Genomic DNA, 20,442 nt, shown 5'->3' on the forward strand with positions numbered 1-20,442 from the left:
TTTGTGGGTTCGAGCCCCTCGTCAGGCTCTGTGCTGACAGCTCAGAGCCTGGAGCCCGCTTCAGATTCTGTCTCCGTCTCTCTCTGACCCTCCCCAGTTTGCACTGTTGTCTCTCTCACTCTCTCTCAAAGGTAAATAAATTGTTTTAAAACTTTTTAAATAAACTTTAATATCAATAGCTTGCCTATTATAAAACTAAGACTATTAAAAGGACAAAGTTTTCTTTGACTTTTGGTCTGCTCCTGATAACAGATTATAAAAGGTGTTTTTTTTTTAAACTTTGAAGTTTGTCTTTACTATCAGACTTTTGATTACTTAAGAAAACTAAGTCTTCTCAATATTAAAAGAGCCAAGTTTTGCGCACAACTATAGAATCTTCTGTATTTGCCTTTTAAATCTTTTATTGTCACTTTGGTTAACTAGATAAGTAAGTATTGTTTGATGATGATCTATGATCCTTCTGGCAAGTATGCAAGTCTTTTAATATTTTTGACAAACTTACCCCAGATCAAATTCTAAATAAAGTCTTTTTGACTTCAAACTGACTTTGGGACTTTCCAGAGGGTCTCTGGATCATCTGAAAGATTCATTCTTTCTCTCTCCCCTTTTTTTTTAAACAAACAAAAACAATTACAACAAAACGTAAGAGGTGGTGGGAGGGAATTTTAAACTAATTAGACCTACTTGTTATGTTAAATCACATGGGAAGCATTCTCACATAAAATTAAGCCTTCTTTATGTTGTATTTGTATAGGAATATGTTTTAGGTGTTCCAGAAATTGTATAAAATTCCTAGAAATCTGATATGTCCTAATATAGTCTAATTCTAGCTATTATCATAAGATTTATGTCTCAGCAATAACCAAATATCCTTGTCAATAACATTGTAATGAGCTCTCATCAGATCTTTAACCATAGGCATTTTTAAGTCTTGTCAGTTATATAAGTTCTTGTTTTATTCTGATACTTTTACAAAGGTGTTTCATTTTCAGAAAGATTCATGGAAGGGACTCTGACAAATACTCTAGAATACGGTTTTCTACTAACCTTCGGATCATACCCCTGAACTGGGTTAGAACTGACAGAACTCTGGGGCACCCACGTGGGTCAGATGGTTGAGTGTCTGATTCTTGATTTCGGCTCAGGTCATGATCTCACGGTTCGCGAGTTTGAGCCCTGTGTCAGGCTCTGTGCTGACAGCACAGAGCTTGCTTGGGATTCTCTCTGCCTCTGTCTCTCTCTGCTTCTCTCTCTCTCTTTCTCTCTCTCTCTCTCAAAATAAATAAATAAATAAATATTTTTTTAAAAAAGTAATTGACAGAACTCTAAGGAAAAACTGGATTCATAAAATTGTTAACAAAAGGTCAATATCAACAAGGATTAATTACATGAAACGGAATTAACTGATAAAGATGATTACCATTTTTATAACTGTTTACTTAAAACATTGTTGGATCTTTAATGCTTATTTTTTCCAGATTAAAAAAAAAACACATTTTTTTCTCTTAAGCTAACCATGACTTACAGCAATTTGGTAAATTATACTTTTGTAATTAGAATTGAAACGTTTACCTTTTTCTCCCTATCTGACATCTCCAGACTTCGAAAACTCTTAGTGAGTATTTTTATTTTCATGACAATATAGCTATTTACACAAGGTCAATAAAAATCTATTCTCCTAGTAACACGACACAATTGGAAACATTGGCTTTGGAAACCAAGGCTTTGACTGGAACGTCATATTTGAGGGAGAAATGCACAAACTGGGTATGACCAGAGAGCTCTAAGGAACTAAGGTTGACTTTATGGAGCCCATAAAGCCCCTTGGAAAAATCAGCCTGGTATCGTGCTTACAGGGTTCCCAGCAGCCTCACCAGGTGAGTAAGGAAAGTCACTTCCTGGCAGGTGCAAAAACCTCACTATATTTGGGAGAGTTGGAGAAAAGAGGAATTCACCTAAATCTCAAGTGACTGCGGGAAAAGCTTGATGACAAGTCCTGGACTCAGCTTCCCAGCCTCGAGAGGCTTTTAAAAGTCCAACCTGAGACTCCTTGTGAAAAGTTCCTACAAAGCATATGAAAAGTTGCTATACAGTCAATTGCAATTCTTGTTGCATTTATATAAATAAGTTAAATTCACTAAACCTCAGCCTATTTTGCAAACAAATTTGATGATCTTTGATAGAAATGGGGGTAACTGTCAAGAAAAAAAGTTGTTTCAACGAAAAATTATAGTACACTTTTTGGATACCAGGTTCTAGTGCTGTTAATTATCAATGAAGTCTTGTTTTCTACCCATAGAACAACGGGATTCTGAATTCTAGTTTCCTCCAATATTTGGCTACCGCTCCCCAAACTAACGCTCCCAAGTTTCTTCTACTCTTAACATAGAATCACTAAAAGCAAAAGCTGCTCTCTTCCCTTCAGCCCTGCAGAGTGTGAACAACTTGATAGAAACTTCAGAGAAATCACAACAGCTCATGTGCCTATTGCTGAGGGCGCCATGCAGAAAAGATCACCGGAGACTTTCAAACTGCAAACCAGGAAAATCTGTCAGATTGCCACTGTCTGCCCTCACTCCATCTGAAGAGGCTTTGAGCCTGACATCCAGAAATCTCAGCTGGCTGCCTTCAGAACTCACAAACTGGGATCATAGTCTGCTCTGATCATTAACCTTGGTTTTTCTTTTCTGTCCATAAAAGTGCCTTATTAAACACCTGATTTCTCACACAACAGAGGCCTAACTTTGGGAGCCCAGGTGCATCACCACCCCCTAAAAGGAAACACAACCATTTAAAGGAACTGATCTGTTTCCAAGACTAAAACATTAACTCAGTGAAACGATGGGGCACTCCACCGGCTCAGCTTTTCGACCGTGAAACTTCTTGAAGTTTCACAGGTGAAAATGAAGAGGAACAAAATATGCCACCCCAAAATAGGCCACTCTGGCATCTTGATTATGTTGAATTAAAGTTACTCAAGGAACAGCAGTGCAAGAAGGACACTCTGACCCTCCATCGTGCCTGTGGGAGCAGGAAATACGCCCCCCCCCCCCCACCGTGTGAAAGGTGCCCTCCCAGTACCAAGAGGCAGAGAGGCAGCCTCATCATCAGAAACGGAATTCGGGGCCAAGAAGGCTATATAAACAACCCTTGTTACTTCTTTGCTAATTAGCTCCCCCAAGCCCAAACCTCTTTCTTTTGTCCATTCTTCACAAATGTATTGTTTCTTTGTCCAAATGGTATAAAAGCTGCCTGCTTTGGTCGCTTCTTTGAGCCTCCTATCTTTGGGGATCTTGTTCACACAAAAATTAAATGTTCCTCTGGTGATCTATCTTCTGTTAATTTAATTATTAGGCTAGCCAAAGAAGCTAGAAGGAAAGAAGGGAAAAGTCCTCCCCTTCCCCCAGCCCAAGGAAGGAAGGGGTCAGTACCCTGTGTCACACAACCAGCCCAGGGTCACCCAGCAGGTTATTGCTGCCAGCAGGAACAGTGATGAAGCAGACGGTACTTACTGGGGCCCTCATCATGTGCCACGGGCCACCTCCATTATCTCACATAATTCTTACAACCACCCTTGAGTAAAGCCCTGATGTAATCCCCAGCTCTCAGAGCAAGAAACTAATGGTCAAAGAGATTCAGTCACTTGTGTCCAAGGTCACACAGCTCGTCAGTGGTACCACCCAAATTTCAACCCTGACACCTGAATCCACAACTCACACCCTCGGCCCAGCTCTGTCACTCACTCTCACCTTGGGTGAGAGGCTCAACCATTCTGAGCCTCAGTTTCCTCATCTATAAAACGGGATAACAGAAAGACCTGTGTATCAGATCTTATTGTGTAGATTGTATTTGCAAATATACAAAAGGGCTTAACACAGCACCTAAGAGCAGGTGCTCAATATATATGAGCTACCATTAAACACCATATTCCACCGTGGGAGCTCACGCCTGAGCCTCTGGGCTCTGGCCACAGCAGGCTGGAAGCCACCCATGGCTTCCTGGAACTTGGCCTCTGCCAGTCAGTCCCAGAGCACTGCCCCCCTCACCTGGCAATACAGACTTCCAAGCTGGGGCTCCCAGGGGACCTCATGTAGGGGAGGACTCTGGAAACCGGGGTTCCCAGACCCAGGTCAAACCTGGGTCTCATCCTCTGAGGTTCCTAAAAGGCCACCTCCCCCTCAGAACTAGGGATAGTCCCAGCTCACCACGGGTCACAGGCCTCTCCCGATCACTGCCCCATGGCCCCAGGTCACAGGGTGGGGAGGTGGGGGCTCTCCAGTCAGGCAGCTGATGTCCTCATGACCTTCCCCAGCTCTCTCAGCCTTAGAGATAACACTGACAACCCACCCAGAGCCCTTCACGCTTCCTACAGCCACCTCATCCACAATAGGTCACAAGATTAGCATCACCAACCAGAAGGCCAGCTGCTCAAGGGTTAGTATGCCCACTTTACAGATGAAGAAACTGAGGCCCCGGCTGACCCTGGGTAGGTATCTAAGTAACAGACTTCTGGCCCATGGACCAGGGCTCCGGGCTGACTTATCCAGGTTCCAGGTCAGATTCACTCAAGCCAGCTGGGGAAGCAGAAGGGAGAAGGCTCAGGAGGCTCCCAAGGTCCAGGGGAAGGAGGAAATGGCTAAGTCATGGGCCTTGGGGCTCACTGAGTCATTGTAGATCCTGTGGGTCTTGGCGATTGGAGGACCATCAATAACCCTGAGTCCTCTTCTGCCCACCCTGCCACAGCCAGAGGAGACAGGCACAGCCCTTGTCCAGTGCTCTGGGATGACCTCCACCCAGCCCTCTGTTCTAGCTAGCATGGGCACCTGCATGGGTCTGGTCCTACAGCCCTCCATTGACTGGGAGCCTCCACCTGCCAACGAGGCTCTCTAGCTCCAGACCCCGAGTCAACCATTCACCCCGGCCATTGTCACCCCATACCGTCCCCATCCACTGCTTGTCATCACCCAGAAAGCCCTCCCCAACCAGCTCCCCCTCTGCCTCTGCTGACCCCCACAGGGCCTGCTCCCTCACAAATGCCATGCTAAGAATTGGGCCCAGAATCTTAGTCTGGCCCCCCGAATGTGGTGTACTCAGTAGGTGCCCCATAAGCATTGCACAAGAGGGAGATAATCTCTAAGGAGGTGACCCCAAATACCACGATCTACAGAAAAATATATCTTATTTGGCCCAGTACACACACACACACACACACACACACACACACCCTTAGCACATATACCCATGCACATGAACACAAAATAAAAAAGTTAGACAACATTTGCCAGTACTGTGCAAAACACTTGGATGTTCTATTTATTCTTTGTTATTAAAAAAAAAGACCCCCTAAGCTGACTTCATGGCCAGAAATTAGGGTCCAATTAATGGCCTTGATCCACAGTCCAAATTATAGCCCTCTCGGGATATCCATGTGGCCTCAACTCCCTGCCCAGCACATGGCCGCCTCTACAACAGGTGTCTAATAAAGTCATCCATTCGTCAGACTCACTCTGGGCCAGGCCTGTGCTAAGCACTTTACACGGCATCTCATTTCTCCTCGTCATCACCCTGACAAGTAGGGACACTTACCACGCCCATTCTGCACGTGAAGAAACGGAGGCCCAACGTCACACAGTAAATGGCTCAGGCAGAATTCAAAGCCAGGTGTATCTGAATCTGGAGCCACATTCACCGCCCACCACACCGCCCACCCGCTGAAGGTCTTCAGCCCCTCTCTCAAGTCCACACTGGCAGGAGGGACACCCGAGGAAGTCCACTCCAATGGCTAAAAAGCCATTCCCTGTGTTAACTCAACTCTATATTAGTTGACTACCTGCTCGGAGACTGGCCGGAGCCCACAGGCCTGGCGGCCAGGCTTCTCACCTTCACAGCCGACCCTGCTCCCTCCTCCCAACCCACTTCCGGCAGAACCCAGGAAAGGGGCTGGGCTGGGGGCCGTGGATCTGACTCAGGGCTCCCATGGACCATTCTGCTGTCCCTCCTCACTGATATCACTTGCCCTGCGACAAGTCACCAGACCCCTCCCTCTGTGCCTCCATGTCCCCATCTGTAAAATGGGGTAATGACAGCACCCACCCTATTGGGTGACTATGAGGGCTCAAGGGGCTGATGCCGGTCAAGCACTTGGCACAGTACCTGAAATGAAGTAAGGCCTGGGAAATGTGAGCTCTTATTATCATCATCCCTGGTGCCAGCTCAAATCCCTGCCATCAAAAATAGTCACATGAACACTGGGCAGTTTTTTGCTGTTTACAAACATGCTTGGGTACCAGGAAAGCGTCTGCCTGTGCGGAGCCCTTACTTGCTGGGTTCCAGGCGCTGCTCTGAGCACTCTACATGAATTAGGTCTTTTAATCCCCAGAACGGACCCACATGGTAGACTTTATAATTGTCACCTCTGTTTTACAGATGAGTAAACTGAGGCACCAAGAGGCTAAGTAGCTTACCAGGATCACACAGCTGCAGAGTGACAGGATCAGGATTCGAACCCAGGGGGACCCGCATAGTGTCTGTTCCCAATCCCTGAGGCAAGGAGGTATTTACTGTGGCCTCACCCGAGCATCAAAATGAGCTTGGAGATGTGAGGACGAGGCAGGGAGTGCTTAAACTGCTCAGGGCTGCCCAGCTCCTCAGAAGAGGGGCTGGCAGCCAGCTCCTCCGAATCCTGGTTTCCCACACTTTCCACCATCCCCATTCCCCCCGAGCCTGGCCCAGGGACCCCTCCTTTGTGCCACCTGCTTCCCCAACCCCGACCCTACTCAGTGTCTCCCGTTCCTCTTCGAAAGATACCCCAATGCCAGTTCAGCCCTTGGAGCCTCATCGCCACTCAACTACCTCCCCAAAGACACAACACACAACACACACACACACACACACACACACACACACACACACACACACATTCATGTGCACACACTCCCTCAGACCTGGGAGACGGAAGTCCCCTGGAAGGAGGCCCCCTGGAAAGCTCAGCAACTTGGGGGGCCAGAGCCCAGGCCCGTGCCCCTGCCCTGGCGCAGGCCCCAGTTTCCTCATTTTCCCCAGTGCTGTTTCTCACCCAGCCCCCTGCACCTCAGCCTGAGAGGAAGTTGCACAATCCCCTGGGAGCTGCAAGTGTGGCCGAGGATTACTCACGGCGCAGAGGGAACCGCACGCCCGCCCGGAAAGGCTTCACATACCCACAAGACTACCCAACACAGACGGGCTCCCAGCCCCATCTCACCCCATCTCCCCCACTCTGGGCTCCAGGACCCCTACAGTGCGCTCCCTCCTCCCAGACTGAGCCTCTGACAGCCCCCCACTACCCACACAGCCTGGCCTCAAAATGCATAGGCCCTGCTGTACCTGCCCCCCCCCCCCACCCAAGATGGAGACGCACAGAGCAGGGAGAATTTTCAGGAAGCCTACTAGGTCCAATGCAAGCCCAGCCCTAACCTATACACCCTCCCAGCCCTTCCTGGAGACATGTACCCTCTTAGCCCAAAGCCCCACGGTCCACCACCTTCCGGACTGACCACATATCTGCCACCTTGGTCCTGGGCCTTCCCAGGGCTTCTAGACACCCAGTTCACAGTCTTGCTATATAGCCCCACCTTGAAATGGACCCTGAGACCAAGGTTATTCTATGAAGTTCTGGGAAGATAGGAGCCACCATACAATTTTCACTTGTGACAAAATGTTCTTGCTCAACACGTGACTTCAGGGGTTCCTCACGCCCAAAGTACTTCTCTCACAGCCTGTCAAAGAAACTTGACATTTCGCTAGCGCTTCTTTCTGGTGTCTAAGGGAGTCCCACCTTTGATAGGTAACATTCCTTGCCAAGAAAGCCTGGCAATTATTAAGCCATTGTCAGTCACCTAGACCTCAGGGTGGATGAGTTTACTAGACCCTTTCAATGAGAGTATGTTTCAGGAAGAGGCACTGCAGTAGGAAGAAGATCAGGCTGGTTGTGACCCCTGGAGAAGGCAGGAGATGCCACTAAGGTGAAGCGCGCCCCAGAACAGGGAGGTCAGAGGGGCCCAGGGAGCTCTGACCCAGTCTCTGACCCAACCCTGGGCCCTCTCTGGCATAACAACTCTGGAAGGGCACAGACGGTGAGCAGGAGACGGGCCTGGGTGTGCAGAGCCCCCAAGAATGACCTCTGACTCCCATCCCTTACGGCCCAGACTTACAACGGGGCCTCAGATAAAGAGTGTGATAGGCACCTCTTATCACCCCACACAACCTTGGACTCCCACCCAGCTCAGGACAAAGTCAGAAATGGTTTTACCTGGGCCCCAGGGCTCCCCCAGTGAGCCCCTCGTTTCTGCTGCCCTCATCAAAAAGGCTGGAGCCCTCAGGGCGGTTCCCCTACAGCCCTGAGGCCTGGAATAGCAGGAACCAGGGCGAGCCCACAGCTGGTCACCTGACACCTCCAGTTCAGGGGACGGGGAGCACAGTCAAGGGGGAGGGGCTGGGACCACAACGAAAACAACCAGCGCAGGCCCCTTTGCAGGGATGCTTCCCAAAGTGTCCACACAGCCACCCTCCCCCGAGTCCTGACCACAGCCTCAGGAAGGGGCGGGGGCAGGACCCCTCGCCACCCTCATTTTCCCTATGAGGCTTGAAGCACTGAAGTAGCTTCCCCAAAGCCATGTAGCAAGTTTATGGCAAATCTCAGTTCCTGGCTCTGTTCCCAGATCAGAATTTCTCAACCTCAACACTGACACTCTGGGGCCAGATAAGTCCTTGTAGGGGGCTGCCCGGGGCATTGTAAGATATTTAGCAGCATCCCAGGCTTCTACCCTTTAAGTGCCAGCAGCATTTCCTGAGTTGTGACAGCTAAAAATGTCATCAGACATTGCCAAATGTCCCCTAGGAGGCAAAATCGCCCCCCGGTAGAGAACTATTGCCCTAGGGGACCCGGAAGGATAGGCACCTGCCAATTCTAAGTTGCATGCTATCTTCTGAGGGCTCTAGCCCCATAGCCTTCCTCCTCCTTGGCCAGATGTGTTGGGCAAGAGGGCCTGAGTCCTCTGTGAGCTTAGTACCCTCTGGGCAGAGGCTGCCCCGTTGCGGGTCTCCTCTGAAGACCATCTTCCTACCCCTCCAACCTCCAGCCCTTCGCTGGCATTCAGTATTATAATAGTCTCTCGGCTATTTTGGTCACAAACTCTTATGAGGAAAAAATGACGGGCACCCCCAGTGCCTGCTTCTTTCCTCACAAACTGCTGATAAATACCAACGTATGGATATATCGTGCGGGTCAGCCAGCATCCACAAAAACAGGTCTACAAAAAAGATGAGAAGGGGAGTGAGATGAGAAGTGATACCCACGATGAGCTTCTGTTACGCACTCACCAGCACGACAGCCATTAAGCAGTCCGCCAACACCAAGTGTTGGCGACAATATGGAGAAACGGGAACTCTCAGGTGCCACTGGTGAGGAATAAATTGGTACAACCACTTAACAAAACATTTCCTAAAGGTGAAATATGCATTGTACACCCTGTGCTCTAGCAATTGCACTCGGGGTTATCGGCCCTCTGGAGAAGGGTACGCACCGACGCACCAGGAAACACGTACAAGGATAGTCTTGACAGTAGCGCTCACGGTAGCCAAGGAAGGAAAGCAAACCAAATGCCCGCAAGTGGCAGGACGGATGCAAACATGGTGGCAAGTGCATGCCGTGGAATGAACTGTGTGTACAGCCGTGAACGTGGGCTCCGCGGAGCAACGTGGGTGAACTTCACAAACGCACTGAGTGGACAAGACACAACGTTAGAGAACATGTTCGGCGTCGTTCTGGCTGTATCAAATTCAAAATCAGGCAAAGCTACACTCTTTTGATAAAGATTGCAGACATCGGTGGTTACGTGATAAGAAAAAGCAATTACTGATTACCAGAAAGATCAGGATAGTGGTTACCTCGGGGGGAAGGGGTTGTGACAGAGGCGAGGCTCACCAGCTGATTTTGGAGTGCAGGCTACATTCTGTTTCTTCACTGGGGTGGTGGCTGCCTGGGTGTTCACTTTTACAATGACTTATTACGGTGTGCATGTATGTTTACGTGCTTATCAGCACTCATGGTGTATTTCACAATAAAAGGGGGAGACAAGGGTGGGATATAAATAAACAGAAACAGAAGTTCTACTATTATCTTCTCACACCTGACTTTGAGAACCACTGTACTTAGGCCCCACAAACTGGATGAGAATCTATAGCTAAGTCACGGGGTGGGAGTATCCGGAGATGCTCAGGGCTGTCCGTGGAGGGGCTCCCCCAGCTGGCCAGGGAGCCAGCTCTGGCTCCTTGCATCTCCCCACCACCACTTTGGGGGTGTCCCAGCCACTGCAAGCCCCTGGCTCCTCAAGGGCAGGGGGCTACCTCAGGCTGGGTGCCTTCACACCCACCTCACTCTGCCCTGGGTGAGATTCCTCTGGGAGCCCCCCTGCCCCCGACAGCAGGGCTCGGAGATTCACACTGGGGAGGCACTAAAGGAGCCCTCTGAATACACCAAAAGGAAGGAGGCAGAAAAAAGAAATTAAGAGGGAGAGAAGGGGTGAGAGAGCAGGAGAGAGAGACATACATGCATGGAGGGCCAATGTTCCACATGCAGTGGAAGTCAATGGAGGTAGAGAGGGATGAGGACATAGGGAGCAGAGGAAAGGGGGAAGAAGGGACGATGCTGGAGGCGGGGGGAGCAGAATCACTGCCCCAGGTTCCTGGTCAAGTCTTGGGGCTCAGCAACAGGGAGACCCAAAGAGGTCTGAGTGGTTGGGCCCAACTGAGCACCACATCCCCCATGGCCCAGGGCTTCCGAGTGCAGGTGGGTGGCCAGCCACCTCCCTGTGGCACCTTCCGCCTTGCACTCAGCAGCCACTAGTCCTCCTGGAAGGAAGGACTCTGTCCAGGACTGAGGCTTCCCACGTCTGCAGAGGTGACTCCCAGGTTAGAGGACCCAGGGAGCAATAGAGCTGCCCTTTTGGGGGTCTGGAGGGTGCATAGCGCTGAGCCAAGGTCTCCATCCTTGCATGACCCCTTTTGTAAACTCTCTAGACCAAGGAAGAATGCTTTTCAGAGCAAAGAGCATACATTTAGTATGTAATTCTGTACTATCTTAACACCAATATGCCTTTCTCTGTCCTCTGGTTAGTGAAATTCCCAGTGAGGCTGTCAGCTTTGAGGGAGGAGCTGTGTTCTTATTCCCACCCACCCTGCTTGGCCGGCACAGTGTTAGCTACCCAGGAGGTGCTTAAGGCCATGGGGTGCCGGAGAGCCTCCCTCACGCTCCCCAGGCCTCAGTCCTCTACTCTCCAAAATACAGGGGTAGTAGTAGCCAGCTGGCTACTAAGCCTCCCAGCCCCACAGCCCCAGTCGGCCCACGGCAAAGCCAGCCAGCACCATGCTTCAGGGGCAGCTGAGAACACACCTGGCTAGAGCCAGGAGAGGACAAGATGCGACAGGGGCGGGACAGGATAGTGTGTCACCTCCTGGCCACTCCATACCTCTGTAGGGGGGCTGGGGCAGGTGCTGTCCCCAAACCAATGATAAACAAGGCAGAGGACAGGCTGTGACTTCCCTTGGCAAACAGGAGAAAACAAACCGGAGCCCCACCCCACAGACCCACTAGTAGAACCAGGGGTGGGGGGTGGGGGAGGGGTTGGCAGTGGGGGAGGGTGGCGAAGGGGGGTTGGGAGGGGGGGCAGGGAGGTGCTGTTGGCAAACTCTCTACAGGAAGAGACAGATGGTCAGCCCCAAACCAGAGTGAGGCTGGACCTGGATCCTGGGGAGGGCGGGGACTGGGGGCAGAGCTCCTTCTTGTCCAGCTATGTACCTGTCCCTGAGTTTTAGTACGTGAAGCTGATACCCTGCCTGCAGGGCAGAGACCCTGAGTAAAGCGTTTGCTGTGTCCTCATTTCTGGGCACTTGATGGGGCTCAAGTCACACCCATTCACTCACTCGCTCCACAAAGATTTACTGAGCACCCACTGTATACCGGGTTCTCTTCTAAGCACTGGGGATAGGGCACCTCTTCTCGCCTCCCACTGAGGTTTGCCCCAGCTCGTCCAGCTTCCAAGGAAGGAACTGCCCCAAGAGCCCAGGGGTGAACTCCCAAGGTGGCCTGACTATCTGCTGTCCTGAAGGCCCAAGTCCTCCTAGAAGATGATGGAGACACCCTTACATCCAACAGTGACACCTCCTCCTCCCTCCGCTCTCCCAGCATCTCCAGTCTGAGGAAAGAAGGGAACAGCTGCTTTTTGTGCATGTTTTATCATTTTTTAACTTTTTTTAACATTTATTTATTTTTGGGGGGGGGAGAGAGAGAGAGAGAGAGAGAGAGAGAGAGAGAGCATGAGAGGGGGAGGGGCAGAGAGAGAGGGAGACACAGAATCTGAAGCAGGCTCCAGGCTCCAAGCTGTCAACACAGAGCCTGACTCGGGGCTCGAACCCACGAACCGTGAGATCATGACCTGAGCTGAAGTTTAACCCTTAACTGACTGAGCTACCCAGGCGTCCCTATCATTTTTTTTTTTTTTTTTAGCAAGAAACACAATTCAAACAGTGATCCAATACTTGCCCACCATGGGGTAGAAAAGTAAAATAACATGATGGGTGTTTCTACAGCCTCATTTCAACAAAGTCAAGGGCCACTCTGGATGCCCCTCCCCCACCCCGTATTCCAGCAATGCCACTCAGGCTCCAAGCACTTTTGCAGGAGGAGCTTTAGACCCTGCCCCGTGTTCTGATGACTCCTGGGGACAGTGCTGTCCTTTGTTGTCCACCTCATCCCACCGTATTTAAGCAGCAATGATTTTCTGAGCACTTGTCCCAGAGGGTCTTGTGCCAAGACCACAAGGCTGGACAGTGGTCAGTTTAATGGGAGGTGGGGGCAGGGAGGCAGAGTGGGCAAGGGAGGCCGATTATACCAGGGACTGGCGGTCACCAAATGGTTTCACAGTGGTCCCTGCCTCGTGGGACCTGGCTTCAGAAAGGAGACAGACCTAAGAGGCCCAAAGCAATCAGAGACCCAGGAGACAGAAAGCTCTTGGCTGGGTAGCTACAAAGCAGCGGGTTCTCAGAGTGTGGTCTGGGGACCAGCAACATTAGCATCTATCTCCCAAGGACTCATCCGAAATACAAATTCCAGACCTACTGGAATTTGCAGACCTACTGATTCCAGACCTACTCAATCAGGAACCCTGGTGGTAAAGCCTAGTGATCTGTGTCTTAACAACTTCTCCAGGCGATTCTGATGCCCAAATTTGAGAGCCACAGCCTTGGAGAAAGGGCATCAGAATCATTTGGGGAATTTTTTTAAACTTTATTTATTTATTTTGAGAGAGAAAGGGAGATCACATGAACAGAGAGGGCAGAGAGAGAGGAGAGAGAGAATCCCAAGCAGGCTCTGCACAAACCATGACATCATGACCTGAGCTGAAATCAAGAGTCAGGCATTCAACCAACTGAACCACTCAGATACCCCCATTTGGGGAATTTTTGACATATTGATGCCAAGGCTCCTCCTTCAAGAGTCACATGCACTAATATATACATATATATACATATATACATATATATATACATGTATATATATATGATGGACCGAGGATTTGGACAGGGGGAGGGGCGCAGAGGAGCGTGTATCAGGAGAAGGGACCAGCATGAACAAGGGCTGGGAGGAGGAAATATGGACTATGGATTTCTGGCAAGTCTGCTGGAATTAGGGATTAATCCCCATGGCATCACATTTTACTTTAGGGTCTCTGCCATTGGGATAAAAGCCAACAAGGAGGCTTGCCCCCCAAGGAAGCTGGAGGGGGGCAGGCATGGTCAGACGTCCCTTCTCCCCTCCTCCTCATGCCCACACTTAAGGGCCAGGAAAGAAAGCTGGTGATGACTCTGCCTCTTGCTTCTGCCCCTCTGCTGTCACCCCCTGCCCCGTCGCCCCACAGCGAAGCACTTCCTGTGGGCACAACAAGTCCCAGATCCTGCCCTGTTGCTGGGATATCATGGCTGCCTTCGGTCACACTGCAGCCAAGGGGATCTGTACATCTGGTGCAGAGGGGAGGAGGGGCAGGCAGCAGAAGTGCAGGGGAAAGCCATGGGTCAGGAATGGGGAGTAAGTGGCCAAGCCAGATGCTACCCAAGGAATCCCCAGGGCCAGGGCCAGGGCAGGGTGGGGCAGGGGTTCCAGAGATGCTGCAAGCATTGCCAAGTTCCCTCTGCTACCTTGTCAAATGTAGAGACCAGGTGTGGTCAACAGGGAACAATGGGGGTTGTGGCCAGGGAAGCCGCAAAGCGCCCCCCGTAAGGCATTTCGTTTGAGGATGTCAGACGTGCGGCGGAATCCTGTTTGCAACCCATAGGTCTTTTTTTTTCTTCACTGGAGCTCTCTATGCCTCCATTTCCTCACTTGGAAATGAGAAATAAAGAAATAAATGAGCCATAAGAGTCCATTATGATAACACTTTTTTGAGCATGACACCATTCGAGGTCCTGTACATGCAGCGTGCAGCAGAATACTTAGCCCTCACTATAGCACTGTTAGTCTGGGTGTGCAAACAGAGGCACAGCAGGGTTAAGCAGCTCGCCCAGGGCCACACAGCTGGTAAGTGGCAGAGGTGGAATTCCAAGCCAAACAGCCTAGCCCCAGAGCTCATGCTCTTAACAATCTCCTGGCTAGGTGGCACTTAGCTAGTGCTCAGTACATGCTGGCTGTGACTATGTCCCAAGAAAAACTGGCTGGTCACACCACCAGGGCCAGCCTATAGCTACAACTCTACTGAGTGGACTTCAGCAGTACCCCCTACCCCACCCCCCACCATACACACACACACACACACACACACACACACACACACACGACACGTCCCTCCCTTTTGGAAGCCTCTCCTGTCCAGGTGCCTTTGCCACAGATAGGTAGAGGGTTCACATTGGAGGGCACCCCACAGATGATCTAGGTACACAGATGTGGAAACTGAGGCTGAGAGGAGCAGGGACCTGCCCCAGCCACATAGCCTGTCAGTGAGAGGACACCAGTATGCTCACGACTTTGGCCCCGGCTCATTCTCCCTCCATAGCTGCTACAGACTTGTCCCCACATCTGAGTAAACACGTGCCTAGTGAGGGCTTTGCTGTAAGTTAATGTGTGAGGTTACCAAGGAGACCCAGGAAGCCTGGTCTGAACTCCTCTCCCCGGGCAGGTCGGGAGAGCTCTCGGCACAGAACTCTGGTCACCTGTGTCAGCAGCTCAGCAGCACTGCCGAGAGACAGGTGCAGTCCTGGGGCAGAGGCCTCAGCAAGCTCCCACCGCTGCTCAGAGCAGGACACCCTGTTGGGGAAGAGAAGGTTGCCAGACCACCCTCTGCCCACCTTTTCGGACAGAACGCCTAAGAAACCCTGAAGTGGTCTTCTTTAGAGATTGAGAACATGGATTTTGGAGTCACTTGGGCCCAGGTTAGAATCTCTACCACTCTGAAGCTGTGTGACTTCAGGCAACTTGCTTAACTTCTCTGAATCTATGTAATGAAAACAATCATCCCTACTTCGTTCCAAAGAGCAAACACACAATATAAATGTTGGCAACTATTGTTTATAACTTTATTAGGATGTTGTTCTATTAGAGCAGAGACAAGATGAATATTCTAATATAATATCGTGTGATACTCTCATAGACACACACGTACACAATTCATCTGTACACATGTATCTAGATACCTAGAATCTCATAACCACACACACAAAACTCGTATCAATCTCACTCACCCACAGTGGAACACACAGCAACCCTATGGACTCACCATGTACCAGGCACTGCTCCACCCTGAATCCTCACAAGAGCCCAGAAGGAGCGTGTGTTTGTCTCTCTCTTTTTTCAGATGAGGATATACACCTTACATGCATATGCACTTGCTGCATCCTGGGACGTGGACACTTCTAGCAGCACTAGAAATCCCTAACTCCCTCCCTCTGGAGCAGAGGAGGTCAACCCAGTTTCCACGGTCATCTCCAGGGCAGCCCCAAGCTGGGCCCCAAGTGCTGACTGCCCTCCATCCCTAGGACAAAGGCCCAACCTGGCTTTCATGCCAGCTGCGGTTGGGGAACCCCCCTGCTGCCTGCTGCGGCAGAAACCAAGTTGACTTTGAAAAGGAAGAGACAGAAGCCAGGGGGTGGCTGAGCCACTCCCTGTGGGGGCAGGTGCTAAGTAACTCTATAAACTCCAGCTAATGATACAATTACAGCCATAAACAAAGCTCCAAGAGGAATCAGGGCCAGAAGCCAGACCCTCAAAGGACAGCCAGGCCTGAAGGGTGGGAGGCTGAAAGGGGGCCTCAATGGCAATGGAGGTGGGCATTGGGTATCCCAGCATCCCAGGCCCCTGGATGGGCTCCTGCCTGCCCTAGCCCACCCCCTGTCCATCTGACTGTGAGTCACCCTGCCATCAGCCCCCGGAAGCCCGGCTAGTTTTCCATGAATGGAGTCTTCACCTGAGGGGATGTCCCCTGCGCCATGCCCTGCACCACTTCCGTGGGAGCTGGAATAGGATTCTGATTTGTCTGCACCTCGCAGAGGGCAAAACAGCACTGTAGCTGTCACAGGCCTTGTAAACTGTTAAGTAACGTTGGCCCCCTTCCAGAGAAGCCAGCACAGAGTCACCCAAACGGCACTTCATTTACACTTTCTGGTTCCCAGTTCTCCCACCCCAGCAGCCGGGGGCGGGGGGGGGGGGGCAGGCAGAAAGAAGGTGGCCAAGTAAATTGCTTTTACCCATGACTGGGTAAACTGAGGCATGGCACCAGCATACCAGCAGACTACCACGCAGGACTCTCCCCTCCATTGTGTCTAAGACTGGCCTTTATCGCTGGCATCTCTTCCCCCGACTGTGATCTGCCTGAGGGCAGGACCTAGAGGCTGTCCACCAGGCTGGGCACGGAGAAAGCCTCAGCGCGAACAGGCTAAGGAGCCAAGAACTACGTTCTGATCTGAGCCAACCGCATCTGGCCGCCCAAGAGGAAACCAGAGCTACCTCCTCCCCCAACCCCAAGAATTGCCAGGTCTTGGGCCAGTGGAATCTTGGACCGGGAGGGTGCAGGGGCCCGAGCCCACATCGGAGAAGTATCACTCAGGGCCTGCATCGGCCTTGCCCCTTCCCTGCTCAACTAAGACCCCTCACTCAGGGTGGGGTCTGGGCGGCAGTTAACACTTCTCCGGCGGACGCAAAGCCAAAGAAAGCACCGCATTCAACGCCAGTCCGAAACCGTTCGCCCCGAACAGTCCCCAGAACAGACGGGCGAGAGACTCCCGGCTGGAGTGGACTGTGATGGGAAGGGCTCCGCGGTGAGCGGCCGCCAGAGAGCGGGGAGGGGAGCTCCGGGCAGTGCGGACGCGCGTGCAGACGAGCCCCGCCCCGGGCGCCCTCCCTTCTTCCCCCCTGTGCGCGGGGCTGGGGCAAGCCAGGCGGCTGCGGCGCGAACCTGCTCGCGCAAACCGGAGCAGCTCGGGGCAGCCGTGCGTGAAGCCAGAACCCCTGGCCGAGAAGGGGCCAAGGGGCGGGAACGGAGCTGACATCAACCCTCTCCCTTCAAGGAGGGAAGTGCACGCGCGGCGCCCGCGTAGCTGACCCGGGTTCGGGGAGGTGGGGAGAAGACTGTGAGCGGACTTAGGGGGCGGGGCAGCATGGGGTTGGGCGGTGCGAACTAAGGGAATAAGGGGAAGGGGGCGTGTTTTCCGGGATTCGGGACCTAGAAGGTGGGGGGTACTCGGGGACGGGCAGATGGCCGGGAGCTCCCGGGAAAGTAAAAAGAGGGGCGCGCGGAGGGCGAGCTCTGGCCTTGGGGCTCCCACAGGTCGGGGAATAATGCAAGGAGGAGAAAAAGACAGAGCTCAGGGATACCAGGGGACGCGGGCAGCGGCGGCTTCTTCAAGACACCGAGGGAGAAGACGGGACGGGAAGGGGGGTGGGGAGGATGGTACTTCCACCCGCCCCCCTCCAGCCCGGGGGCGTGGCGCCGCCCCGGCCCTCCCACTCCCCCGGACCATCCAGGTTGGGCCTGGCCGGGCCAGACTCGGCCCCCGCACACCTTCCGGGCCTCCGGCGCCGTCTCCCGTACCACCCGCCCCAACCGCCTCCGGTGGAGAAGGAATAGGCGCAAGGCCCACACGTCCCTCAAACTTGTTGCAAGTTCACTCCCACGCCTCCCGCCCCTTCGACTCCCAGCTCCGGAGCCGGGAAGGCCCATGCCCGCCCCGGCCCCTCCCGCCTGGTTACATAAGGTCGCAGAGAAGCCGCCCCCGGCCCGGGCCTGCAGTGAGGGGCCGGAGGAGTTCCTGGGCTCGGCGGGCAGCGCCGCTCCGGCCATGTGCCCAACGTCTCGGGCTAGACGGACAGCGGGGCGGGTGGCGGCGCGGCGCACACACTCCCTGTCCCCTCTTCGGCCGGCACCCCCATCCACCCACCTGTCTCCCGGACCCACAGAATCAGGGCGGGGGAGCCTGGGTCCGGGGTTCCCAGCCTTCCGCTCACCCTTTGGCCCTCGGTCCCTCTCACCTATCTCTGAAGGTCAATCCGTCCGCCGCCTGTCCCCCGCGGCTCCGGCAACTTGTCCCAAGTTCAGGTGTCCGGCCCGCGAGCTGCGCCTGCCGCCCCCTCCCGGACTCCTCCGGCTCCGCGCCACCGGGAAGGCCCGCCCTGCCCGCCCTTTCACGCTGCCGTCGGCGCCGCCGCCGCTCCCTATGTCCAGCCCGCGGCCGCCGCCTCCGCTGTCACCGAGCCCCGCGCCCGGCGCCAGGGCTCCCACTGTCAATCCGCACCCACTTCCCGCCGCGCCCGGCAGAGGGCAGCACACGCCCCCCGCGGTCCCGCCCCGCCCTGCTCCGCCCCTCGAGGGCCTACCGCGGCGCCCGCGGGGAAATGTAGTCCCTCCCGTCGGTTCTGCCAGGCACGCCGGGATTTGTAGTCCCACTCTGCGGGCCCTGGCCTGGGTACGGGGGACTTGGCATTTAACTTGGAACTTATGTCGCACTTCGTTTCTGCCCCTTTTGCAAGTTTTTTTCTCTTCTCAGTCAGTGATGCCACGCACTCCAGCTCCCTATGTACACCCTGTGGCCTCTCTGACCCCAAGGAGAGGCCTGCAGGAGGCTGTCTTGCCTGGAGTCTAGGAACGATATAGGGTCCCAGATAGTGTGCTGTTGCTATAGAAACTACTGCATGGCAAACCTCAGTTTCCCTCATGTCTGGGAGTGGAATGCCAGACTTGGATCTCGTGCTTTCACCCCTGCACCTGAAAATAAGGGACAAGGCTGGGGTCAGGCTGATCAAGGACAGCATGGAAAAATATGTCCAGGGAGCCTCCCTCCCTCCCATTATGAGTTTTCCAATTATACCCCTCCTCAAGCCTCATCAGTCCTACCTGGCTGGTGACCCCCACCACCATGCTACAGGGAAACATTTTGCAGATCTACTTCATGTCATTCCCCTGTTGGAAGTTACATAGCTCTGAGCTACCCTTCTCTGCTTTCCCCACTTCCTCCTCTGCCCAGTACCACGTAGCCCCAGATCTGTGGGTCTTTGGCGGGTGGCTCCTAAGGAGAACAGGAATGAAATCTAGAGGGAGAAAACATCTCTTGTTCACTTCGTTACAACAAATGGGCTTGATTTCCCGGTGATTCCAAGTAGCTATTGCTCTTGTCCACAATTAAGGGCCAGCCCTTCTTCAAACAGACCCTTGGGGCGTAAGGGTCTAGGTATAAATATGATCAGTTTCACTCAACCCAGACCTTCTGACGCCCTCTTGGAAACAGGTTCTGGTAGCATCACCCTCCTCCCGGAAGGACCCATGATTGCCACGAGTGCACACAGGCATCCAGCATCTCTCAGAAATTCCCAGTGCAAACCTGATCACAGGTGAGGAGCCAAAGGCCTAGGTGTAGGATGCATTGGAAACCCCAGTCACAGTGCTAGAAAACTTGCCTGGGGTGATTCTGGTGGTCATTCGGTCAATTAAGTCAGCGGAGCATTTTGGGTGGTTGGGGTAAGGCCCCTTGACCCATCACAAAGGAATGCCCTGCTTCAATGTCAACTACCACTGTCTTCTCTCTCCAGAGACAAGCTGTGAAGAGACTCCAAGCTCTGAGGGGTAGAGGGACCATTCCCCGAGCCCTACCTCATGCCCCATCCCTCTTAGAATCTCAGTAACCCTCCTCCCCCCTCCCACCCCCGGCCACCACAAACCTCCTAGCCGCTCAGGGAGAACACGGTCCAGTAGAGGCAAATCTACGCCTGACTCCCACTCTTCCCCCCCATTCTTGTGATAGGAGCTGCCTTACAGGCCACAACTGCCCTCTAAAAACAACACGCTGGCCAACATGGAAAAGAACTATTTATTATGAGAGAAAACCCAAAATCTAGAAAAAGAAGGCTGAGTCCAGAGAAGAAGCACACAG

The 20,442-nt window shown here is 52.7% G+C and overlaps 1 protein-coding gene across 1 annotated transcript in view; it reads right to left on the reverse strand.

Annotated features, from left to right (window-relative positions):
- Nucleotides 1-18,782, reverse strand: part of TFEB (transcription factor EB) — a 54,492-nt gene extending 35,710 nt beyond the window's left edge. The window contains exon 1 of the mRNA XM_047859101.1: nt 18,548-18,782. The gene's annotated coding sequence lies outside the window, so the exon portion shown is untranslated. The remainder of the gene's footprint in view (nt 1-18,547) is intronic.
- Between the last annotated feature and the right edge of the window lie 1,660 nt (nt 18,783-20,442).

The sequence above is a fragment of the Prionailurus viverrinus genome, chromosome B2, assembly GCF_022837055.1.
Source record: "Prionailurus viverrinus isolate Anna chromosome B2, UM_Priviv_1.0, whole genome shotgun sequence".
NCBI classification, from domain to species: domain Eukaryota; kingdom Metazoa; phylum Chordata; class Mammalia; order Carnivora; family Felidae; genus Prionailurus; species Prionailurus viverrinus.